The following is a 9,385-nucleotide window of genomic DNA, read 5'->3' on the forward strand; positions in this document are numbered from 1 at the left end:
TGCTTAAGATTCTCTGTCTTCCTCTGCCCTCTCCCCTGCTCCAGCTCTCTCTCTCTCTCTCTCAAAATAAAAAAAAAAAAAATATATATATATATATATATATATGTATATATATATTTCTCTTTCCACCCAGACTTAATTAATTTTTTATTTTTTTTAAGTTTATTTATTTTGAGAGAGAGAGAGAGAGAACACGAGCAGGATCTGCACTGTCAGTGTGGAGCCCGATGTGGGGCTCACATCATCACCTGAGCTGAAAGCAAGAGTTGGGTGTTTAACCGACTGAACCACCCAGGCGTCCCTCCACCCAGGATTAATTTAAAGTTAATTTCAGACATCATATTATTTCATCTGTAAATGTTTTCCTATATATCTTTAAGAGATAAAGATGTTTTTTAAAAATAATATTAACAGCAATACTATTATAATGTCTTAAATTCCTTAATGTCTTCAATATATTTGGATGTCTTCCAGTCATCCAAACAAGGTCCATCTAATGCAAAATGGTTGATATGTCTTTTAAGTGTTTATTTACTTTTCTTTTTTTTTTTTTTTCTTTTAAGTCTTTAAATCTTTCAGTTCTCTCCCATCTCTCATTTTATCCTTCCTAGGACTTTTTGCAGAGGAAATCAAGTCTTATGTCCTATAAAGTTTTCCAGAGCTGAGACTTTGTTCATTGCATCCCCATAGTATAATTTAATATGTACCTCTATCTTCTTTATTTCCTATAAATGGGTAGTTGGACCTATCTCAGATTCAGGTGTGACTTTTTTTTCTTGAAAGGCATTTTTATACATTGTGTGTGTCCTTCTGTTTGGTTGAAGTACCACATAATGATGTTATCAGTTGTTGCTAATCATTGCCTGGATTTGTTAATTCCATTTAAGCTGCCAAACTGTGATATTCTAATGCTATCATTTTCTTCATTAGCTGGAATACATACATAAAAAAGACACTTCCTCTTATTAACTGTTCAGTTATCCAGAGGTAAAGTTAATATTAGAAAGATAGAATAAATGCTTGAATTTTTTTCTCTTCATTGCCAGTTTTCAAAGGAATAAGTTTATTTTGGGGGAGCCTGGGTGGCTCAGTCAGTTGAGCATCTGACTTCGGCTCAGGTCATGATCTCATGGTCTGTGAGTTCAAGCCCATGTCGGACTCTGCTCTGACAACTCAGAGCCTGGAGCCTGCTTCAGATTCTGTGTCTTCCTCTCTCTCTACCCCTCCCTTACTCACACTCTGTCTTTCTGTCTCTCAAAAATGAGTAAACATTAAAAAAAAGCTATGCCAGGGGCGCCTGGGTGGCTCAGTCGGTTAAGCGGCCGACTTCCGCTCAGGTCATGATCTCACGGTCCATGAGTTCGAGCCCCGCGTCGGGCTCTGTGCTGACAGCTCAGAGCCTGGAGCCTGTTTCAGATTCTGTGTCTCCCTCTCTCTGACCCTCCTCCGCTCATGCTGTGTCTCTCTCTGTCTCAAAAATAAATATACGTTAAAAAAAAAAGATTTAAAAAAAAAAGCTATGCCAAAAAAATTATTAAAAAGTCAATTTCTTAAAAAAAAAAAGAAAAAGTTGATTTTTTGCCATCCTCCAGAAGATTACTGTAAGTTTTTATTCTCTTAGTATCAGAGGTTGTAACACATGTAACATGTTTGGTATGTTTTAATATATTGTAGTTATTTTTCTTACACAAATTGTTCCATCTTTGGCCATTGGGAGCATTTTCAAGTTGTCTCTAAAGTCCTTCTGGCATGACCTCAGCAGTCTTTGATAATTTCTTTACTATGTGTTGTAACAATATGCACCATTTTCTAATCTGTTTGCTTTGATATCATCCCATATTCCTCTGCAAAGACACCAGTCACTCATGACTGTGCAGTCTCAGAAACCTGAGATATTTCTTGGATAAGAACATAGAGATGCAGTGCTTGTATCTTCAATACATTATGAATAATTCATATTCATTTATTTAACAAATAGTTATTGAGAATTGGCAATGAATCAGGCACTAGTACAATTCTCAGTCCAGCAGGAAAGACAATAAAAAATTATGTAAATAATTACATGTAATGGTTATATGCAAGCATGTTACAGTGACAGGCACTATAAAAGAAAAGGAGAGGGCAAAATGAGAATGCATGGTGCTGGGAAAGGCTTTCCTGCAGAAGTCACAGAGAAGCCAAAATGTGAAGGGGAAGTAGGATGATGCAAAGGGGTAGAGACAGAATAGCATGTGCAAAGTCTGGAGGTGGAAAATACTGTATTTGGGGAACAGGAAGGCTGGCACGAGTTGGACTGTGGTGAGGAAGAAGAGGTACATGATGGAGCTGGAAATGCACACAGAAGTCAGATCATTCAGGGCCTTGTAGATCAGGGTAAGGATTTTAGACTTCATCCTAAAAAGGATGGGATGCCACTGGAGTGTTTTAGGAGAAAAACAACATGATCAGATTTCCGTCTTTATGAGGCCACTATACCTGTTGTGTGGAGAATGCATTGGTAGGGGCAAGAATGAAAATGAAAATTGAGGGTAATTACTGATGAAAAATCATAGTGTTTTGAAATAAGGTGATAGCTCTGGAAAACAGTGTGGAGGTTCCTCAAAAAATTAAAAATAGACCTACCCTATGACCCAGCAATAGCACTGCTAGGAATTTACCCAAGGGATACAGGAGTGCTGATGCATAGGGGGCACTTGTACCCCAATGTTTATAGCAGCACTCTCAACAATAGCCAAATTATGGAAAGAGCCTAAATGTCCATCAACTGATGAATGGATAAAGAAATTGTGGTTTATATACACAATGGAGTACTACGTGGCAGTGAGAAAGAATGAAATATGGCCCTTTGTAGCAACGTGGATGGAACTGGAGAGTGTGATGCTAAGTGAAATAAGCCATACAGAGAAAGACAGATACCATATGGTTTCACTCTTATGTGGATCCTGAGAAACTTAACAGAAACCCATGGGGGAGGGGTAGGAAAAAAAAAAAGAGGTTAGAGTGGGAGAGAGCCAAAGCATAAGAGACCGTTAAAAACTGAGAACAGGGGCGCCTGGGTGGCGCAGTCGGTTAAACGTCCGACTTCAGCCAGGTCACGATCTCGCGGTCCATGAGTTCGAGCCCCGCGTCGGGCTCTGGGCTGATGGCTCAGAGCCTGGAGCCTGTTTCCGATTCTGTGTCTCCCTCTCTCTCTGCCCCTCCCCCATTCATGCTCTGTCTCTCTCTGTCCCAAAAATAAATAAACGTTGAAAAAAAAATTTTTTTTTAAAAACTGAGAACAAACTGAGGGTTGATGGGGGGTGGGAGGGAGGGGAGAGTGGGTGATGCGTATTGAAGAGGGCACCTTTTGGGATGAGCACTGGGTGTTGTATGGAAACCAATTTGACAATAAATTTCATATATTAAAAAAAAGAAAAAAAGAAAAAAGAAGAAAAAAAAATGAAATAAGGTGATAGCCATGAAAATAGAGAGAAGCGGATCAAGAGATTTATGGATGTCCAAAAGCCAGCTCTGTGCTTAATGGGGAAACAGCAGAAGCATTCTAGCTAAACTGAGTGTTTTTAACTGAGTGTCTTTTTTATAGGAGTAGAGACAGAACAGCATGTACAAAGGTCTGGCGGTAGGAAATACTTTGTCACATTCAAGGAGCCGTAAGGCCTGCTTGAAGGCCTGTGATAAGGGAAGAAGAGAGGGTCTGTGTTGAAGCTGGAAAGGTAGTGAGTCCGTAAGTAGTGAATAGGCAGTGAGGCAGTGGAGGCAGGGAATTCAGGCAGCTCTGCCAGGAAGAGTGGGGCCCGGGAGTAGGGCGCTAGCTGGTATTTGCTTAGTGAGGGAAGAACTCAGTCAGCCCCACCCCCCTCCCACTCCCCCCCAGAATCCCTCCAAGAGGGCAGCAGGGATTCTCCCCTGCTACCTTCAGGGCAATGCTGTAGACAAACCAGACCTTCACAAATGCCTCCTGAGATCGCTGGGCCGAAGGGCCTTGCTCCTTCCTGGCTCTCACTGGAAGCTGGTGACTTAGTAGTGTGTTTCTCAGCCCTTCACAGGATATATGCTGTTCTCTTCACAAGACATCCCCACATTTGACTTAATACCAGCAGGGGATGAACTTGGCATTGTTTATCCAGGAATGGGAGGCGTGCAAGAAACTCCACTCTCTCCAGGCCAGCCCTGCAGTGGCGAAATCTGCTGTACATAGACCCAAAAGCCAGCTTATCCCAGGGTGCAGATTGTGGTTAGGAATAGAGGAAAGCTAACCTGATGGTTGAACAAGACCCTAACCTCATTAACCCAGTATCCTGTCCAAGAGAGTTAACAAGGATGTAGTAGTGTAGACCTAAGAAATGCAATTTAACACACCTAACTAATGCCTGATTTCCTGTCCCAGAGAAACTTGGGCCCTGGGAAGGTGACTTGAAATCCACTTCCTGAAACAAAGGCGCACAGCAGTCCTGCTTTTTGAGCTGCCAAGTAAAACTATCAGAATCTATTTAAGAAAACCAGGCCAGTCTGGTTGTGTTTATTGAGAATAGCCATATGAGACAAAGAAGAAAAGAGTTTTCATTCAGTTCATTCATAGATATTTACCAAGTGCCTGCCATGTGCCAAGTCTTGTTCTAGCTGGTAAACTTGGAGAAATGAGCCAAGTAGACAAAACCGTTGTCCTCACAAAGCTTACGTTCTACTAGGGGGAGAGACACAACAAAGATAAGAGACAAAATATGTATATATTAGGATGTGGTAAATGCTAAAGCTTCAGTTAGCATAAAAAAGTATATTTAAGGGGTGCCTGGGTGGCTTAGTCAGTTAAGCATCCGACTCTTGGTTTCGGCTCGGGTCATGATCTCACGGTTTCATGAGTTCAAGCCCTGTGTCAGGCTCTGTGCTGACAGCTCAGAGCCTAGAATCTGCTTCGGATTCTGTATCTCCCTCTCCCTCTGCCCCCGCCCCACTCATTCTCTCTCTCTCTCTCTCTCTCTCTCTCTCTCTCTCTCTCTCTATCTCTGTCTCTCTCTCTCAAAAATAAATAATAAACATTTTTAAAAAGTATATGTAAAGCATTTTTAGGACACAAATGGATATTGGTAAAGAGTATAGATAAAGTGAATATTAGTTATTATATTAGATATTAGAGTGGTCAGTGAAGAGCTTCCTGAGAAGGCAATATTTAAGATAAATCTTGAAAGATGAGAAACCAGCCTTGTGAAGAGTGACAGAGAGGGAGAAATGTTACAAAATCCTGCGTTAGGCAAGAACTTGGAATGTTCAAAAGGCAGAAAGAAGGCCAATTTCTTCAGTGCACGAAGCTAGGGGAGAGATCCTAAACAGAGGACTGGGGAGGCAGGCATGCCATGATAAGGCATGTGGGTTTTTCCTAATTCTCTGTGCTTATTGTGGCATAATTATCTATTCCACTGTAACACTGCCTACTCAGAATTCACTGGCAAGCTCTGCTGCCTGGCCTTACCTCAGAGAGAGGACATCTTAAGAAAGTCCCAAGAATGGCCAAAACAGACATAATAAAGACCGTACACAACATTCCTGGGGAGCTTCTGAATTTTCATTCAGGTTTTTTACCTTCCTGTTGAATATCCTTTAATAAATTTCCTTATCTGATTTCTAAGCCCGCAACAGATTAGAAGGGTAGGGAAGGGCAGGCACTCTGTTCAGTTGACATTTTAATTTAGTGAGTCATTTTGCTTGGAAACCACCTTTCCCCATGACTGACCTCATCCTGTACTGAAGGACTCCAGGATTCATCCGAACACCCTCATGACATGTACATTTGCTACACCATGATGCACTGGTAAGAACACTGATACACATTAGTCTTGGACACAAATCCTGACTCCAGCATTCATAATTCTATGTCCCCACTAGATTGTGAATGATTTAAAGACATTGTGTCTTAGTCAGCTTTGAATTCACCCATAACCCATCCCCTTACTCCAAGCTTGGGGTATTGCTAGTCATGTAATAGTACTTGATAAATGGATCTTGAATGAATAAATTAAAGTATGATTGGATAAGTTTTCCTCTCAGATCCTCAATTGCCTCATCTATAAAAGGATGAGCTTCCTTGGAATGTTAAATAACAATATACGTAGAAAGCACAATGTAAAGTGTAATGTGCAATATAAATGCAAGGTATTTTGCTACTCCGGGCTGAATCAGAGGTGTCCTTTCAAAGGGTCAAGGGAACCTTTAGGTCCTTGTGTCTATGACATGAAGTAGTTGCCACTAGATGGCAATGTTTTCTTAAGGCACATGAAGCCATTTTTGAGTCTACCTTAGTGGCCTTCAAACTGGGGGTTCTCACACCACTGGGAATACAGAATGCTTTCCAAGATGTACTCAATTATGGATTGTTTTTCCAGTTCTCAACTTCTATGTGTCTTCTTTCCTAAAACTAAACTGCTTGGGGAAGTACCAACTTTTCAAAAACAAAGACATACCCATTTATTCATCCCAAATCATATTTTATGGCACTAGCAGGTGAATAATACCCACCAGGGCATCAAACAAAATGGAAGTCTCCTTCACTGATTAACAAGGAACCAGTGTTTCCCTATCTTTTACATACTTCTGTGAAGAGTAAAACTTGGCTTTAGAAATGGGGTATTTTGGAGCATCTGGTTAGTTGTCAGTGGAGCCTGCAACTCTTGATCTCGGGGTTGTAAGTTCAAGCCCCACGTTGGGTGTAGAGATTACTTAAAACTATAAAACCATTAAAAAAAAGTGTTACAGGAATGGGGTATTTGGCTCATGTTGTTAAGGTCTAAATAAAATATATGGTACAGTGGGGTGATGGGAATAAGGTTTCTTCCATCCCCTAAGAATTATCAAAGAAAACATTACTGGGACACTTGGGTGGCTCAGTCAATTAAGCACCCAACTCTTGATTTTGGTTCATGTCATGGTCTCCCGGTCGTGGGATCAAGCCCTGCATCTGGGCTTATGCTGATAGTGTGGAGCCTGCTTGGGATTCTCTCTCCCTCTCCCTTTGCCCCTCCTCCCTCTCTCTCTTTCTCTCTTAAACTAAATAAATTAACTTTAAAAAAAAAGACATTTATTGTTTATTTTAAAAAAAAGAAAGCATTTACTTTTAGGAAGCAAAAAGCACAGAGAACATCTTTTTTAAAAATTCTAAACAGTCGTTTTTTCACGTTCTTAAAATATTGTTTTCATCTATTCTCAATACTTATTCCAAAATTATATCATAAGCAGGAGAGAAATATGTTGGAATGGCCCAAGTAGTTGATTACTTTAATTTTTTTTTAAATGTTTATTTATCTTAGAGAGAGGGAGACAGTGGGAGTGGAGCAGGGGCAGAGAGAGAGGGAGACACAGAATCCAAAGCAGGCTCCAGGCTCTGAGCTGTCAGCACAGAGCCTGACACGGGGCTTAAACCCACGAATTGTGAGATCATGACCTGAGCCAAAGTCGGACGCTTAACTGACTGAGCCACCCAGGCGCCCCAGTAGTTGATTATTTTAGATGTAACTAAAATATTTTTTAGGAAACCAAAATTTTCATGGCCCATTAGCTAAAACCAAGTTTTTACATGGTCTTTTTCAAAGAGACTGGTACATTCTTCAATAAGATAGTTACAAACTATTTTTATCAAATCATGTGATAAAATATTTTTTCTAATATTGATGATTTTCATTTTATCTTATTTGATTTAATATTATCTATTTCCCATACAAAAATACAATTATGGAACACCTGGGTGGCTCAGTCAGTTAAATATTGGACTCTTGATTTCAGCTCAGGTCATGATTTCACAGTTTGTAGGATCAAGCCCTGCATCAGGCTCTGCGCTGACATTGTAGAACTTGCTTGGGATTCTCTTTCTCTTCTCCTCTCTCTCTGCATCTTCCCTGCTTGTGTTCTCTCTCTCTCTCTCTCAAAATAAATAAATAAACTTAAAAAGATACAATTCTATGTTACATGCAACTACAATTAATTTTTACAATCTGTACCTTCCATTTCATTAAATCATGGAAACATTTTATCACAATGTCTTATGAAATAATGGTGCTATTTTTTTTTTAATTTTTTAATGTTTATTTGTTTTGGAGAGACAGAGCACAAGTTGGGGAGGGGCAGAGAGAGGGAGACAGAATCTGAAGTAGGCTCCAGGCTCCAAGCTGTCAGCACAGAGCCTAATGCAGGACTCGAACCCATGAACCATGAGATCATGACCTAAGCTGAAGTTGGATGCTTAACCAACTGAGCCACCCAGGCACCCCATAATGGTGTTATTTCGGATTTTTATCTTGAGATTTATTTATTGTCAAAAGCAGAACCTCCGAGTTTGAAACAGAGAGTTACACCTGACCAAAGAAATATAAGGATTTGTATCATACTCCTTACTTTATAAATAGCTTATAATTTGGCCATACATAACATTGCAATATTACAAGTTAGGCAATGAAGAATAGCACATTGATTTGTTACTTTTTCTAAATTTAAAAGTTGATTAATTAAAAAAAGAAATAACTTCTATTAAATCTATCTTATATTAATCTTGACCATTTTTAATCCTTATAACAACCCTTGAAATAGGTCCTATTCTTTAAAAAAAATTATTCATTTTGAGAGAGAGAATGCAAGAGGGGCAGAGAGAGTGGAAGAAATCCCAAGCAGGCTTCACACTGTGAGCACAGAGCCCAATGTGGGCCTCGAACTCATGAACCATGAGATCATGACCTGAGCCAGAACTAAGAGTCAGATGCTTAACCAACTAAACCATGCAGGTGCCACCTTCTTATTTCCCCCAGAGAGGTTAAGTAATTTATCCATTGTCACAAAAGCAAAAAAAAAAAAAAAAAAAAAAAGGCCTCTGAGGAAGCCAATATAAAAGTTACCATTTCTGTGTATTAAAACTCAGGCAAGTTATACTTTATATATTCCAATTTTACATAATAAAATAAACTTGATCATGTGGTTTCCAAGCTCACAGAAGAATAGAAGAAAACTAGAAGTGGGGAGCAGATCTACTAGGGACAAACATTTTAGGACTAGTGAGAAATGATAGTCAATAACTAATAGCAAAGAAGAAATAAAAGAATAAAAGATAAAGCAATCCTCAAGATGAAAAATGGAACTATTTTAGTGATGGTACTAAAAATCCTACCCTATATTGTTGTCTTAATTTAATATTTAATATCTACATTATTATGACTATAGAAATATTTTTTATTCAAGATTAAAAAAAATTTATTTTAAGGAGAGAGGGAGCAAAAGCCAGGGAGAGGGGCAGAGGGGCAGAGGGGAAGGGAGAGAATCTCAAGCAGGCTCCACACTCAGCCTGATTCAGGACTCCATCCCATGACCCTGGGATCATGACCTGAGCTAAAATCAAGAGCCATATACTCAA

This window comes from Herpailurus yagouaroundi, unplaced genomic scaffold, assembly GCF_014898765.1.
Source record: "Herpailurus yagouaroundi ecotype Mexico unplaced genomic scaffold, PumYag 210, whole genome shotgun sequence".
Taxonomy (NCBI): Eukaryota; Metazoa; Chordata; class Mammalia; order Carnivora; family Felidae; genus Herpailurus; species Herpailurus yagouaroundi.